A 17,234-nucleotide genomic window follows, 5' to 3' on the forward strand; every position below is an offset into this window, starting at 1 on the left:
GGAGTGACTGCTAATGGGTATCTGGCTTCTTTCAGGGGAGATGAAAAGTTCTGGAATTAGATAATGGTGATGGTGGTAACTTCATGGATATACTAATATCAGTGGTTTCTAAAGTACTGAACTGTACACTTTAAAAGTGTGGTGTTGAAGTTCCCGTCGTGGCGCAGTGGTTAACGAATCCGACTAGGAACCATGAGGTTGCGGGTTCGATCCCTGCCCTTGCTCAGTGGGTTAATGATCCGGCGTTGCCGTGAGCTGTGGTGTAGGTTGCAGATGCGGCTCGGATCCCGCGTTGCTGTGGCTCTGGCGTAGGCCGGTGGCTACAGCTCCGATTGGACCCCTAGCCTGGGAACCTCCATATGCCGCGGGAGCGGCCCAAGAAATAGCAACAACAACAACAACAACAAAAAGACAAAAAAAAAAAAAAAAAAAAAGTGTGGTGTTATGTATACGAACTGTATCTCAATAAGAAAAACTCCAATTAAAAATTAATATTTAGGAGTTCCTGCTGTGGTGCAGTGGGTTAGGAATCCAAATTCAGTGGCTTGGGTTGCTTTGGAGGTGCGGGTTCAATCCAGAGCTTGGCACAGTGGGTTACAGGATCCCACATTGCTGCAGCTGTGGCTGGGATTTAAGCCCTGGCCTATCAACTTTCATATGTCACAGGTGGTGCCATTAAAAAAAATTAATACTTACATGACATATGATAATTTAATTTTAAATTAGAAAGGAAGAAAGGAAATAAAAGGAAAGACAAGAAGAGAAAAGAAGGAAAAGATATCTAGACCAATCTCATGGAAATGGTCCTGATGAGGGGCCCATGTCTCCTACTGAGACCATGTTCCTGGACAGAATGCAGTTACATGTGCATTAAGTCACAAGAAGTCAGGTATCTTCTCATATACTGTACTGTAAACCATTTAAGGAAAATATGTACTCTAAACCAATATATTTTATTTTCCCCACAGCTTATTTTGAATACTGTAAAATTATGTCCTCAAATTCTTCTGTGGACTCATGATTGCTGTTCTTTATGTTTCATTTCCCTGAGATACTAGAAAGGATGAGAACATTTCCATGGATGCAATCCTGAGCCATAAACTACCCTCATTGAGGGGTGCCATTCCCCACCCAACTGACTATCTGATAAGGTAGCAGTGGAAACAATGGAAATGTGTAGAAGATTCTTCCAGCTCATTTGCAACCAGTAAGTACTAAGCAGTATTACACCTACTGTTCACAGATTTCCAGTGACATCAAAAATGGTAGCAATGACTATCAACCTACCGAATACACAGGGACCAAGAAAACAACTGTTGTCACCATGACCATTGATCAACCCAGAAAATGCCACCAAAATGGCAGTAGAGGGTTAAGAAATTAATTCCTACTGCTTTAAACCCAAATTCAAAAGTCTCTCTGGGACTTCCAACCTTTTGGGTTAATCCCTAGACAGGTGGCAACTGTACTTAGAGTAAATTAACCACCCCCTAATTGTACCAAAAAAGAGCTTGCTAGTAATTGACAGGAAGACAGCTAAATATGATTATGCCCATTGGGAATATAAAATCTGCAAATAATCCTTAGAGGTTAAGAGAATAATGACTTCTGTAAACAGATTTTAATTTAACAGAAAATATTTTAAAATAAAGTTTCCGTATATGGTTTAGTAAGGAACTGAAACAAGCACCATAAGCAGGTAAATACGGAGATATTGTGAGAGAGAATTAGATGACGCAAGACTGGATTTACTCAGAAGCTTTTTAACCTTAATCCTGTATGGATAAATTTCCAACCAAATAATAAAAAGCAATTTCATTTACGTGCTGCAGTCACAGGGTTTACACAATGGGGCCCCTGAGTGCTCCATTTCCACATCTCCTCAAGGAGGAAACCTCTATCATTTGCTCATTCTTTAGGAAGCATGCTTTCCTCCATGGGTGCAAAGACCCCCAGCATAAAACCCAAACTTTTTTTCCCTCTTCTCACCAACCTCAGAAAGCAGTAACTTCACTGAACTGTAGAAGTTGGCCTTTCTGTCTTCTTTATGAGCCAGAAAGGGTATTTGGCTTAAAAGATCAGAAAGCACATAAAGCCAGTCTTTCTAAAGTAATGTAAGCAAGACTTCTGAAATATACATACTCAAATAAGGTGCAATTACAAGTATACTATATAATATATATATGAAGCATATCAATATCCTATATATTCATATATAAAATGTATGGAAGACTGCCTAATGCACAGTATGCTTTGTAAATTCAGCATCGAGGTTATCTGCTGTGACTTACTATCTTCAGAGACAAGGAGGCAGATGGAATTCTGGAACATGGGTAAGATAACACTCTTGTCAAAAAAAAAGTCCTTGTCCTCAAGCAAGCTAATGAAGCAAGTGATAAGCTACGGGTCAAATTCCCACTTCTACAATCAAAACTTATCATAGGAGCCCTTGAAAAGGGAGTGCATCTGTCATATGTTAATGACTTCAAGTCATTCACTGAACTTCTAGGTGTACAGGAAAACTTAAAAGCACTTCACAACTCCTTGTGGGTATAATTAGCCTGTTGCAATTGTTGGCAATTCTCATCCTGGGACTTTAAAAGGTCACTCCACTCTTTAAGATACCAAATTTGGAGTCACTCTCCCTTCTGGACAGATTAAAGCATGCCCTGCAATTAGTATACAGCTGCACCTGTTGCAAAGTTTCTTTCTTCAGTGGTGTAAATGGGGACAGTCAACAACATTCTAAATTCTTGAGGGATTATCAGACCTCGGAAACCAGGCGATGAACAAATCTGATGTCTGCTGTTGAGGTGATGGATGGTGGTCACAGCCTAACCACAAGCAGAAGCCATGATCTTTGTTCTTTGTATATCCCAGCTGGCACAGATGCCACATTGACCTGACTCTCGATCTGGTAAGCAGTCACAATGCAATTTTTCTGTTTAACAGAATTAGGTTTTTCATGAGCTAGTTGAGTTTCTACAAAGAGCAAGGAGCATTTGAAAAAAACCTTTTAAGAGTCTAACTAACTAAAATAGCATTGTTTATATATTATTAAACCATGGTGAGGGAAAAAAATGCCATTGGTCACATGGGGAGGAAAATCTTCCATTTTATAAAGTTTGTACCTCAAAGCTACAAATTCTCCTGTAATTGACCAATCCTTCACAAAAGGGTTCTCACAGCTCATAAATTGTGAATGATAATTTCACTATTAGAGTACAAAATAATATAGATATTTAAAAGAGATAGCTTTTAGTGAAAATGTATTTAGGAAAAGAGACATTAATTTAAAAACAGATTCATAAAGTTTGTGAAAATTTGATATAACTATTAGGTAAACAGTGGTTGAGCCAATTCTTAAAGCCACAAACTATAAGTTCTTCTTCCCTCCCTTCCTTCTTTCCTTTCTTTTTTAATGAAAGAGAAGTACAGAGGACGGGGCTCTAAAGGCCCCTTTCTCTTTAAGCTATGGCAATCACCAGTATTTCCCAATACATCACAAAAAAATTATTCCTTGGTAGCTGATATATGTGACCACATAAACAAAAAGAACTACTGTAAAGCCCTAAGTGAATGATATTGTGCTTTCAGTAAATCTTTTAGGCAAAGTCTCTCATTACCACCATAGTATATAACATATTATATATACTTAAGTACTTTCCCCCGTATAAATTCTTTTCAAAACACAACTGGAATTTTACAAAATTTTACATTATTGTTATCCTTAACAATACACTTCCTTCTATGTGTATTAGATTATGTGCCCAAATATTTTTAAAAGGCTGACTGAAATAATATAAACTTTAAATCAGTGAGACTACTTCCAAATTAGCAATCCAACTCAAACAGAGTTAACAGGACTAGATTACATTTTTATCATTCCCCTCCAAAAATATTTTCACCTGATATTTACTTTACAGCAAATAAATATATTTCCTAGTGAAAATATTTCCTAAAGGGAGATATATATGCATGTGTGTATGTATACACACACACACATATACATTCTTTTAAAAGTCATTGAACAAAATTATGAAACTGCCAATTCTTATAGGCTTGCTGTTGGGTCTATATAGTAATCAAATTTAGAAAACTATAAATTATATTTAAATTTATTATTTACAAGCAATTAATTATAAAAAACAGCCAGGTGGCTTTCATTACATAAATTACTGTTAATGACAGAGACCTCATGCTGCTACTGTATTTAGCATTTGCATGTGTCAAGTGTACATAGCGGTGTGTAACTACCCTCTTTCAGGGTGGAGCTGATCACTGACGCACAAGGCAAGCTGCCTATTGCCTAAGCTTCAGATTGCATCCTAACTAGTTGTTTGAATCCTAAATATTCTCAAGGTTTTAACAACTGTCTGCTATAGAAACATGTAATAATGTTCTGCTGCAACAGCTTTAAAACGAGCTACATAATTACTGAGCATCAAAGAATGTTTAACTACATTTAGCTACTTGAAATCCTATCTCTATGATTTAAACATGACCAAAAAATGTTCAATCAATTCTCACTGAACCAAGTAAGGGATCTACCTATGTCTAAGAAATACAATTTTAAAAATGATGTTCAACACGTTTCCTCCTACCACAAAGCTGTGCAAAAGAACAGACAACTCTCTTTTTAGGGCTCTGTCTCCCTCTTTATTTAGCCTTTTATAGTGATTCTTCCAATTCTACAGTATGTATAATTCTCTTCCAAAGAGAATGAAGAATTTGACCTCTTTATTCTGAGACAAAGCATGAGTTTCAATGATATAACAAGAGAAAAAGACCTCATACTTTTATTCTGAATTAAAATGCATTTTTTCAATACATAGAAAGTCCATACCAAACACAGAAAGCAAATACAAATAAAGAATTTTTATAGCAGAAATTGGCACAACATTGTAAATCAACTATACTTTAATAGAAAGGGAAAGAGAGAAAGAAAGGAAGGAAGGAAGAAAGATTTTATCCTATTTCAAACTCTATCCCAACCAGAGGGCCAAACAAATAAATCCATGCTCCTCCACCACTACCACCAAAAAAAGGAGAAAGTTTTATGAAAATGCTGCTTAAGCTGCAGGTTAAATTCTGAAACTACCACAGTCTTCCTTTCTTCAAAAAATAAAATTTTTTTAATTATAGAAAAATCCCATATTGAGCTACCTCTATCTATGGTATTCAAGGCCTGACTAGTTAACAATTATCATCTAAGCCTTCACTGTTCCTCCTCCCCTAAAAAGTCTCTTTCAGCAATTTCATCACTTACTAACCACCACCAGAGGAGTGGGTAGTGGAAACGATGAGGAAGAAATGTGTCTTTAGTCTCTGAGTAGTTAATTTGAGCACAGAGAAAGAGGGGCATTAAAAAATGGCCCACAGTGAAGAAAAGAGAATCTAAACATTTATCCAGTAGGAAATTTCTCAGAGAGCAGACAGGACTATTTTACTAAATTATCTGTGGCCAAAGAAATCATCTTGGAGAAGGAACAGAGTTTGTACATTCACTGCCAATGATGCTGCCTTTACTCCAAACAGAACTTATCTTAGCAATCACTTTATTTATTTATTTATTATTTATTTATTATTTATTTATCTTTTTAGGGCCACACCCACAGCATATGGAGGTTCCCAGGCTGGGGGTCTAATCGTAGCTACAGCTGCCAGCCTACACCACAGCCACATCAATGCCAGATCCAAGCCACGTCTGAGACCTACACCACAGCTCACGGCAACACCAGATCCCTAACCCACTGAGTGAGGCCAGGGATCAAACCAGCAACCTCATGGATTCGTTTCCACTGTGCCATGACGGGAACTCCAGCAATCACTTTAGAACCACTTTCCAAGTTATACAAGAAAGCCAACTTCATAGTCCATCTTATATTGTATCAAAATATAGGGTGGTTACCAAGTCTAGAGACATAGACAAATATACAATAAAAGGCTTACTATTATTGAACTGCAATACATGGCAAAATAATTTTGTCTCCAGACTTTATGGTGACCTTGCAGCATGACAGCCACTACTGAGCAAAACTTAATGATGTTTGCCTGTCTTCAAATACCAGATTGATTCTCAAGGTACCAGAGTTGGTCTCTACTGAAGATATTTAAAAAACGGCATTATGTGCTCTAAAAACGCTTATTAGCAAAGAGTCCCAAAAGCATTTTGGCTATCATTGGAATGCGTGTTCAATAAGAAACAATAATTATCCTAGCACTTTTTTTTAAATGAGTTGTTAATTTGTAGTTGCAATACACAAGGAAGGAAAGTTTAGGTATCTGTAGACACTGGAAGAGTTGAGTGAAATATAAGACATAGTGGCTAAATAGTTTGGCTGGTGCTGGGGGACACCACCTACCAAAACTACCAGCACCTTCTGCTGGGGAACTGAGAAGCATTCATGAGTACACAAGATTAAGAATTAATAGTATCTGAAATTCATACTCCTTCTCTCTTGTTATTACACTCTAATCTTTAACAATGTAACAAGATTTGTCCTGTCTTTCTAATCTAAACTAGGAATAAGAGCCTTATCACCATGAATAGAAAATAAATTTGAGAGTTGTGTATCAGTAACAGGCTGAGTGTTTCAGTGCATGATATAAGTGAATGACTCAGTGATGCTGTGGTCAGGGCATGGTCATGATGCACTTTCAGAGGAACATCTAGAAAGGCCCATCCAGGGTACTGTTTGTATGATGCTGGAAGCTCTGCTGTGGCAGAGCTCATTGGCAGAGGGTACCAGGCAGGACATGAGGATTTTACACAGATGGTTAGGAGTTCCAGCCCCAGAGAAAGCCAAAACCCAAGGCTCAATGGAGATGGTTAGGATAAAGTATCCTAACCTGAAAAAAAGTTGAAGACTTTTCACTTTGGAAATTGTCATATATTTGAGATATTATGGCAAGTTGAAAAACATTTAAGAAAAAAAAATAAAAAGAGCCCTCCAGAAACCACACAGGCAGTTCATGGGTTGAAATCTCTGTGGCTGCCTAATTGCAAATTGACTAAAGAGAAAGTTCACTGGGGTTTAAGAACAAGGGGCAGATCATTTCAGGAGGAAAGATCATCCCAAGAATCATAAAGGCAAGGGTGGGCAAGGGCTCTACTAGTCTTCATCTGAATCATGTGAGCTTCATTATGCAAAAGAAAAGGCCAAATCTCTGATTACAGGTCTGTCTTGATTCCAGCACTGTAGTTTCACCCAAAGACCCCCTTTCAGTCCAGGTTACACTGTCCTTGGTTACTTTAAGATGGTACTTAGTGTCCACCCTAATGGAATCCCAGTTGGTAAGGCCGTTCACATTCTAAAAGGAAAACTACCCCTCACACCATGGAATGTCAGGATTCTGCAATAATTCGTATCTGAGTAACTGCTAAAAAGAACCTTTTGATCAGTTAAGTTTGGGACATCGAAACACTGTAGCATTGCTTCCCAAAAATAATAAAGAAATTACTTTGAACCACATGAAGCAAATCTACTGTCTCTCAAGAACTGACGTTAATAACCAAGTTAGAATTAATCACTGAAACTGAAAATTTTTTTTAAAAGCAAAAACAAAAGATCGAAAACTCTATGGACAAATGTTAAAAGGTCAGCATTCTTCCAGGACTGAATTTCTTTCACCCAGTTTTATATCCAAGTTTTAGAAACTAGTGGAAACAATACTGAGATGGAAATCATAACACCAGCACTAGCTCTTTGGGTGTAAATGGCACCACAGTTAATATCTTTGGCATACAGCCACCAATTTTTATACCAACACCAGAGCCCTCGGTTAATATCCAAATTTCTACTCAACCAAGACATAAACAAATCTTCAACTGAAAAGCTCTGCTACCTGGAAGAAGAAGGAAAAAAAAAAAAAACAGAAGGTCTCTCTAGCCACCTAATCACCATATCAATGACACATGCCACAAGAGAGAAGCACTAGTTTATTTGATTGATCATGGTAGATAAACTCCAAATAACAGAGAAATTAACAAATGCTTGACATTTGCTCAACATCCATTATTCTGACACTGCTTTCAGAATTTCAAAGCCTGGGAGTATGCTTAATCAACATTCATATTCCCTCGTGAGCTACAGGCACCATATTGCACCCCGCCTTCATACTGATGAAAACTGCATATTGGCCATTTCCAAAATGTTCTGGGACTCCACACAGGGCCCCTTTTCTCTCTTGTTCCTGCTCTGCAGTTTTCTTTTAAACACTTCCAAGACAAAAGCATCTGCCAGTTTTTCTCTCTAGGGATGTATGCAAAATGAACTTAACAGTTTTAAGGCAGGAGTAACCCTCACATCTAAATTCATTCATAGGACAGAAAAGGGCCTAAGAGGCCTCTCCTGGGACAAAACCCTGCTGAAATTCTCCCCACACACAACAGTGGGAGCTTTATAAAATCTAAGTCCAGACGATTTCCAATTCAAATGCCCAACATAGCATGACCTTTGTCAGATCTCTGAGCCCAAGATGCACCCATGATTTTTTATTCTAACCAGCACAGACATTAGACAGGGCACTGCTGCTAAGCAGGAGGTTCAATATTTGCATGCTCTTCTATTGTGAAAATGTAACAGTGACAGCACTGTGTCAAATTCTTTTCCCTCTAGAACTTTAACTCCATAGGAGAGGCATGGCTGACAGATGACTCCCCAACATCTGTGTTATGTATACTGCACAGCTGAGGAGCCCCGGATCACTGTCAGAACATCGCAGAGATGACCTGAGACTTTCTTATGCCTTCTTTTCTCTGCCCCTCCATATATATTATATAATATACATATATATATAACATATACTCATATATATCTGCAGTATAAATAGTGCAAATTTTAACAAAATGTAAAAATGGCAAGTCAGATTAACATAATTTATAGTCATTAAGCTGTTCACATAGCAGCTCAACATATGTTGTATAAATGTCCTATACCGAATAATTTATCAGCTCTGACACAGTGCACATCATATTGTTTTATTTAATACACTTACTAAAATTTCATGGATCAAGCATCACTTCTGAAAGCCCAGAGAAAGCACTAGAAAATATTTATTCATCTCCCATGATTTATTTTGATTGCCTTTACAGCTACATGATAAAGTGGAACTCACAAAATTACAAGGTTAAGGTTTACACAGCCATTGCTTCATCTACTAAAATGTAACAAATGGCTCCATGTCTGTGTTATATTTTACTTTCATTTAGTGTTAAGTAGTACACTAGGCTGAGCACTTAGCTGCCTACTGAATATTTTAATATTTTTAAATAGGACTTAAACATCCTGACCCAGAGAGTGGTAGCTTAGGAAACAACCATAGGAAGAACAGCAAGTTCCTTGTATGGCGCTAGATAGAACAACACTGGCCAAAAAAAAAAAAAGAAGAATCACGTTTTTAACTTTTCTTCTCCTCAAAGGGGATCATAAAAATAAGCACTGGACTGTATAAGGAAGTTTGCAAGAATTCACTTAGTACATAAAGAACCTCAATACCATGCAACCACAGGAGGAAATGGAAAATAAAATCACAGCAAAACACAGGGCTCCTATCCTTGAGGAATTCACCATCAGTCAAACAGAAAGCAAAAGATAGGAACGTACACTTTCCAGGTAAAAGTAACTGCAATGGTCAAAGGAAAAAAAATCTCAGTGGATCTAAGCCAGTATTCAAATAGCCAAGAGACTAAAGAGGAAAAAAGGGGGTGAAGGGGATAAAGAAAGAGAGAGAAAATTTGTGGCACTTAAGACTTCTTTTCATCAATTTTCCTTTAAAATGTTTTGTCTGGAAGCCAGACGATGAGATGAAAAGGATAATATAAAGATCAGTGGTGTGAGATGAGAGCCCAAAGTAGAAAAGGTCAATATAACTTTTCAAGAACAACACAAATGTTTGTTGGCCTAATCATTTTTGAGAGAACCACTAAAAACTTTATCAGATCAGCCGCCTTGGGAAAGAATACTAAGAGGGGAGAAAAAACTTTCAATTTTCAGGGAACTATTTTGTTTAAAATGATGCAATAAAAGTGAGATGAAAATATGACAAGGAAAAGATCTCCCTTAGGAACTAAATTTTGTTTCCATTTATGATGGATAATCGTCCCAAGATATCTCCAAAATAATAATCTCCCCACAAGTACTGATGCTCAAGTACTCAAATAGACATCAAATGTTTCAAGGTGCAGACAGTGCAGTCCAGAAGAACAGCTTCAGCTTCTCCCAAACTTTGCCTTCCCTTCACATGACAGGAGAGCTGACAGTAAGATACTCACGTGGAGCAAGAAAACCACAAAGTCATATTATATGGTTATTGCAAGGCAGGCAGCAGAGTGACTTCAGATGAATAACAGGTTCCTGCAAAAATACTGAAGGGTCTATCATACTGCACCCTCAGAAAGGAAAGATAAAGACTATGAAGTCAAATAGAGTTCAATATAAAAACAGTAAAGTTCCAATCCCCCAAAAGAAAAGAACTAAAAATAGGAAAATAATCTTGCTCAGGTTAATGCATGATGATAATGGCACCTGCAAAAAGTCCTTGTAAAGAACAATTTAACCCTTGCAGCTCTATGTCAGAGCAAAACCACTCTACTCATACAGAAGGGGTCATACAGAGATGAGCACCAGTATTAACAGATGGCTGTAAGTGCTGGGGTGGTGGTGGAGAGGTTATGCCTCAAAAAATAAAAAAAAATAAAAAAAAAAACTGAACAAGAGTTAATTGAGAGTGCTGAAGAAAAGAACAGGTTTGAGTGTTGCAAATTCTTGCTGGGTTCCCTATCATCACCATCAGTCTGGCATTTTATTTCTAAACAAGAAATATATTTTACCTTTCGGAGATTATTTTCTGGTTACAAGCCAACCATTATGAACCTCTCAGTGAATCACTGAATAGGGGCACTTAAAGGGATAAACAATTATAAAAATAACTCTGTCACAAGTGCATACATTTTATTTTATTTAGTGATGTAATAAGCTTAGGGGCATATATCAGGTCCAAAATGGTCTTGGTCATTAATTTAAGCAATAAATCATAGGGCTTGCCAACAATGACGGCAAACAGATGCTAACAAGGAAATGTATTATTTAATATTGCCACGTGTTATAAAAATGTAAGTGTGTTTAAGACATGTCTTAAATTTTTATAATAATATGCATTTACTACATTACTGTTTTGACACATACAGGAATCAGATTTATAGGTCCCATTCCGTAGCTTCTTCTTCTGTGAGCATGAGAGCATATTCTGGCTTTTCTTTTTTTTTTCTCTTTTTAAACAAGAGGGGAAACCTTTAAAGTGCATGCTTGCAACAATATCTAATTGGTTGTCTTGCTGTTTTGTAGTAAATAATGTCAACACTGAAACTCATTAAAAAGAAGGAATCTATACACTTTGCCAGAACAGAAAAATAGAGCATTTTTAAATTACAATTTTCAAAGAAACCTTATAGTCTAAGAAAGTACAAGAGCAGTTTTTAATCAAGTTGCCAACAATTTTTTTTTCCATTTTGAGCATGCTACCAGACAAAAAATACACCAACTTGATTAGCAAGTTCAACAAAAATGTGGAGGCCAATGAGCTAGGAAAAATCCTATTTTACATCTTCATGTAAAAAGCCTAAGAACCAAACAGGTATCTCAAAACACAAACTCATCTAAAATTGAGCCTCTCCTCAAAAAACGCCAAATCTTGATATTTCCTTAATATTCCTTTCAGATCAGTAGGCTTACATATCTTAGCAGTGGACTCAACCCTCCTAGGGAAAGGGCTTGTGAGGAAAGGAGGGAATCAGGGCCCAAGGAACTAAGCCAAAACGTCTTTATAAAAAAGAGAGAGACAGCGTTTTTTATATCCACAAGATGCCGATGTTGCCAAAAGCATTTTTTGTTTGCACGTTATTTTGTCTAAGTGTCCTTTTCAATCAACTCTCCTAACTGCCAGCATGGTCTTCCCCCCTTTCTGGGGTAGGCAAGAGTCCATGCTTTCGAACACTTCAGGAAGCAGTGCTTGGAGTATGGAAACTAAATTTTCTTCATTAAATCTACTGAAGCAGATATTAAAAATGCATTTAATATACTGGCGATGGTCGCTGGGCACCGCTGACTGTGACAGCCAGTTACTGATGATGTGCCGTCAGATGGCCTTCTAGGCAGGCGCCTGGGTCTCAGGCTGCTGAAGGACAGCAATATCTCCCCTTGTGTGTAAGCGCTATTCATCTCCCCGGTATTTACTAAATCACAGGCCTCTGACACAGGGCCCACGTTTCAGCGTGTGCTAACAAATGATGGATGGCCTCGCCAATTCATTCTGTCCTGAAAGCATGGTTTCCTGCCATTCCAATCATCAAACCCCAGCGCTCCAGAGCTGATCAGTCCCAGGGAATAGATTTTGCAGGCTCGATTAAAAGAGTAGAAGTTCTTTCCATTAGAGTCTCTGACACTCTCCCCCAACTGTTTGCTGTTTCAACCAATTATGTGGGCAGAGTATTCACTAAGTGTTCAGACAATGTAACGCTGGCAGGGGTTTTTTTTGTTTGTTTTTTGTTTTTTGTTTTTTTTTTTGATGTTTGCTAAGGTGCAATTTCATCTATGACAAAAACAGCTGAGGTATTCAATAGTGAAATGTATGTTTTAGGACAATTTTCCTTCTATGCACAGCAAGCAAAACCTTAAGAATAGTTTATATCATATTAAAACGTGCATGCATTAGCAGAGGCATTTCAAAGAAACTTTCAAGGGAATAACCAGTCTCTAAATCATTTAAACCTTTGAAGACAGTAAGTCATGAGAGTTCCCTTAATTATAATCTAGATGAAGGTACAAAGTACTTAAAAATTCTCCTGACAGTTCCAAAGTTAGATGACAAAAGTTCAACTTGTCAAAGAAATAAACCCTCTTAAGAGAAGATGTATTTTCAGTTCCAAGGTTATAGATGTCAGTTGTCTTTTCTATAAGCCGTAAGAACAGTTTTATTTTTAGCTCTGGCTTATCTACAGAAGAGAAAATAATAGCACATTCATGCCTCTCACTCAGAAACAGTAAACTTTATAAAAACAAACTTACCACAGCTAAACAGATAGCTGAACTTTGAGGAAATGGGACGGCATTAAAAAACTAAACAACTTGCTATAAATGAGCTCCTGGAAAATGCTAAAAATTGGAGGGGGAAAAAAGGTGCCATACTCCCATTTAGCCAATAGTCACTTAGGCTCTGAAGTACCCACAATCAGCATAAGCTCTGCCACAGTGCCCTGCCATTCACCTCCACCTTGACCTCGAGATTAAGCTCACTTTTATTGCGCACAAAGGTCACCTGTATTGGGTCAAAATTCAAAGTCCCCTGTCAAAAGAGGTTGATGTATTCCAACCTTTCCTTCTCCATGCATCAAATTTTTCATGGTAAAGTCATATTCAGCAGACAGTATATTCAGCAATTTATTGTGCCACCGTAATACAGTGCAGAACACAACTGTCCAAAAAGCTATCGCATGAATAAAATATTTTTCATGAAAAGGTACCAAATCTAAACTACTAACACACCTCTAACATGAAAACTAACCAAGCCTTGTTTTCACCCTTCAGAAGAGTTATATATGGCAAATAATTGTCCTCAAAATACAATCTATAGTATAGTTATGACTCAAGTCCATAATCTTTGGCTATAGGCAACTATTTTTCAAGAGTGCCACTCAAATTTTTTAAGTACTATTTTTTTCAGAAGCATGAAGATCTCTAACCAGTTTCAATACTTTTATTCCAATCTGCCCTAAGCAGTTTAAGTGAAGTAGGTCTAAACCTGAAAGCCTCTCTTTGACCTAGAACTTAGGGGAAGATATGCTCTATAATAAAAGAGAAAAGAAAGGGCAAAATTGCTCTATTGCCCAACTCATTATTATTGCAACTATATGATCAGCAGAACTGCACAAATAAGATAAATTAAACAAATTTTCTTTGCAGACAGCATTCTATAATACATTGTAATTAATAATAAGCAAAGCCTTAAAAAAATACATCTATTTTCTTTTTAAAAAGTTCCTGCAATTTCTTTGGCTTACCACAAGGTCTTTTCATAATCAGTATTAGCACCATGAATAGATTTTAAGATTATTTAAAAACACTAGATCTTCAAATTCATTAATCTTAATACTGGACTCAAACTACTGCCTAGTACAGAACCTTCACTCAAAACCTGGTATCCACCCAAACAGCTCTAATAAATTCATAATCATCTTGTTACAAGGTGAGGTAAGAATGTAAAAGATCTTCCAGAACATGGGGGGAGGGTGTCATTTGAGAAAAGTAATTAGATAAGAACATACTTTAAAAATATAGGGTTTTAATATTCCCACTTTTTTTTGTATGTACTATCTCATGTCAAGTTCCTAACAATCCCATTTTATAAATAAGGACCAAGAGGCACCAAGAGTTGAAGAAAGTCACCCCAGGTCACCCAGCAAGTAAGACATGAAGCCAAAATTCACAAGTCTATTTCCAGAATCAAGTTCTTTCAAACAATATTTTAAAATGGCCTCTACAACAAAAAACTGCACAGCCTCCTGGAGTTCACAATAATAGGGTTTTGCTTACTATTGATTTATACAATAATTAACCATAAGCAGAGAGAACTAAATAAACCACCCAAGGTCAAGCATGGGCCATGAAAACTCTGCCAAACTCCGTACCACCGGGCCATGGTGTGGGCCCATCCCCCCAAAGAATCCCACTTGTCATTCTAAAATGTACATATGCTTGCCTAACATTGTTAATTTTATTGTCCACTTCTGTTTTAGTTGTGTGTTGTCATATTATTTTATTACCAATACTTTGGATGTAGAAAACAAATACATCTGAAAGTGTGATAATTGAATCTTTATAAAATTGTACCAAATCAGGTTGTAATCAATTGGCTAGCTTCCCACTGTTTTTCATTACAATTGCAGAGATGCTCTCTTTTCTTTTTTAAAAATATTGGAGTAACAGCCAAGTGAAGAGTAACAACTAAGCTTGAAGTTTCTCTAAAAATAATTAATGACATGATGACAAACCCCTCAGGTACACCATTAGAGCATTTCTAAATTCCTACAGAGTGAATAATCACAAAATTTAGCCGGTCAATCTATTTTGAAAGGGATTAATTTTCCTAAATGAGACATAGGCATATAGCTTTTTTTTTTTTTTTTTTTAACCATGCAGCATTTTCTTCAGGTCAGTTCAATCAAATGTCCATTGTGTTTCATAACACCTACAATATACTTACTAGGTACTGACTGGAGTTCTAATTTCCATGGTGGGGAAAAAAATATGTATTCCCCCCCCCCAAAAAAAGGGAGGTGGAGGAGAGGGCTAGAGAAAGCTCAAAACTCACAAAAATATTATAATTTCTAAGAATAAGTGAGGTCAGATGTTATGTATTATAAGCCCTTTCCAGGAAAAAAAGCTAGAAAGTCACAATAAACTGGGTAAAGAAAATTCTGGAAAAGATATGCCACAGGGCCATAAGGTGTAATGCAAAGGTCTCAAACTGCTGATGCTATGCAGTAGTTCAGGGACTTAAGAAATACCTTGAGTGGGGGCAGGGATGGGAGCAGCCGAGGTTTGAAGCATTGGCCAATTTCTGTGGTGTAAACATTCCCACCATGGCTGATTTTAAGCTACCAAGGTGAGTAGAGGAAAGATCCCTCCAATCAGCTCTCCCAAGCTGGGAAGAATCAGCTCCAGCAGCCACTGGTTGCAGGCCAAAGTCAGCCCACAGACTCGTTCTGTTTGGCCAGGAAACTGTTGGCCCACACAGCATTTTTAAAAATTCAAACAAATTGACAATATTTAAAATTCAGGGTTTCTTTTTTCCTCAAAAATCAAATCTAGAGCCGCCTTCTAAAGAACAGAAGATCTGGTAGCCCTTGGCCCACATTCTGGTGTGACAACAATGGAGGGCATAAGGTTGTGGCTGCCCTGCCTATGCTCAAAACTGTCCTTTCCTGTTGTTGCTACCATCCCAACCAGGCTGGTTCCATTTCTTCACTCCTGGCTGATACCAGCCTGGTCCCTAGACTCCTAAGGCAGTTAGGATCTCTAATTCAACAGCACAAAAGAAGAGTTTACCTCCAGCCTTGGTCAGATTCTCCCCTCAGTTTCTGCCTCTGTAACACTAACAGATCTGCCTAGATGATCTGTAGTTGGTATCTCAATCTCTCTGAGTCACTGAATCTGAAATAATAAGAAAGGTATGCAACTCCAAACATGCCCACCAAAGTACAACTAAAAATTCAAAATGTTATAAATTGGGGCTTAAATATACTTTTTCCTTAGTATCTATTATAGCTAGCCTCAGGAAAATGAGAATCTGGAGAACTGCTAACTTCATTAAGAAATGATGTTTTGTTTGTGAACTATTTATTACATCTGGGTTCTAAGGGTTGGGGTTATCTTTTTTTTCCCCCACTTTTACCTTTTTTATTTTTTGTAAGCCATTTTTTAAATTAATTCTTTAATTTGTATTATTTTATTTTTTATATAATGATTTTTATTTTTTTTCCATTTTAGCTGGTATACAGTGTTCTGTCAATTTTTTACTGTACAGCATGATTAGCAATGAGACCCTGCTATGTAGCACTGGGAACTATGTCTATTCACTTATGATGGAGCATGATAATGTGAGAAAAAAGAATGTATACATGTATGGGTAACTGGGTCACCATGCTGTACAGTAGAAAATTGACAGAACACTGTAAACCAGCTATAATGGGTTGGGGTTTTTAATGCCATACAACGAAGAGCCTCGCTTATATTCCCAGTCCATTTACCATCTTAGCTAAATGGGGCTTGAAGTGCAAGTTAATTTCAAATTTTATTGGCTTTCTCTACCAATATTATCAGCAAAAACAAACAGCAGTGTAATATACCTTAAGCAAAAGATGATCTCAGCTTGGAAGAGTTGTAGACAGGAACAAAAAAAATGAAAAAAATAAATAAATAAATTGCCAGTCTAATTTCATGTGTGACTGCAAGAAGATGTGTTTAAATGATGCTTGGCTCTCCCACCTCCCATCTACAAAGGCCACCTACACAGGACCTTATTTCCCAAGTTTTAGACTGCATCTCCCAAGTTATGGAATCTTAGGGGGCTAAGGTGTGCATAGGATGAGTTACAAAGCACAACGTGGTTTTAGCCTGCATTTCTATTCATCCTAAAGCTGGAGGTAGGTACCCACAGCACTCCTAGATAAAACA

The 17,234-nt window shown here is 37.3% G+C and overlaps 1 protein-coding gene and 1 long non-coding RNA gene across 6 annotated transcripts in view; one reads left to right on the top strand and one right to left on the bottom strand.

Annotated features, from left to right (window-relative positions):
- The window catches only part of C1H15orf41 (chromosome 1 C15orf41 homolog), a 237,799-nt gene that overhangs the window by 199,990 nt on the left and 20,575 nt on the right, over positions 1-17,234 (bottom strand). The gene's annotated exons all lie outside the window — the stretch shown is intronic.
- Positions 909-17,234, top strand: part of LOC110261472 — a 55,421-nt gene continuing 39,095 nt past the window's right edge. Inside the window, exon 1 of the long non-coding RNA XR_002345576.1 lies at positions 909-2,917. This is a non-coding gene — a long non-coding RNA (uncharacterized LOC110261472). The remainder of the gene's footprint in view (positions 2,918-17,234) is intronic.

This window comes from Sus scrofa, chromosome 1 (genome assembly GCF_000003025.6).
Source record: "Sus scrofa isolate TJ Tabasco breed Duroc chromosome 1, Sscrofa11.1, whole genome shotgun sequence".
NCBI classification, from domain to species: Eukaryota; Metazoa; Chordata; class Mammalia; order Artiodactyla; family Suidae; genus Sus; species Sus scrofa.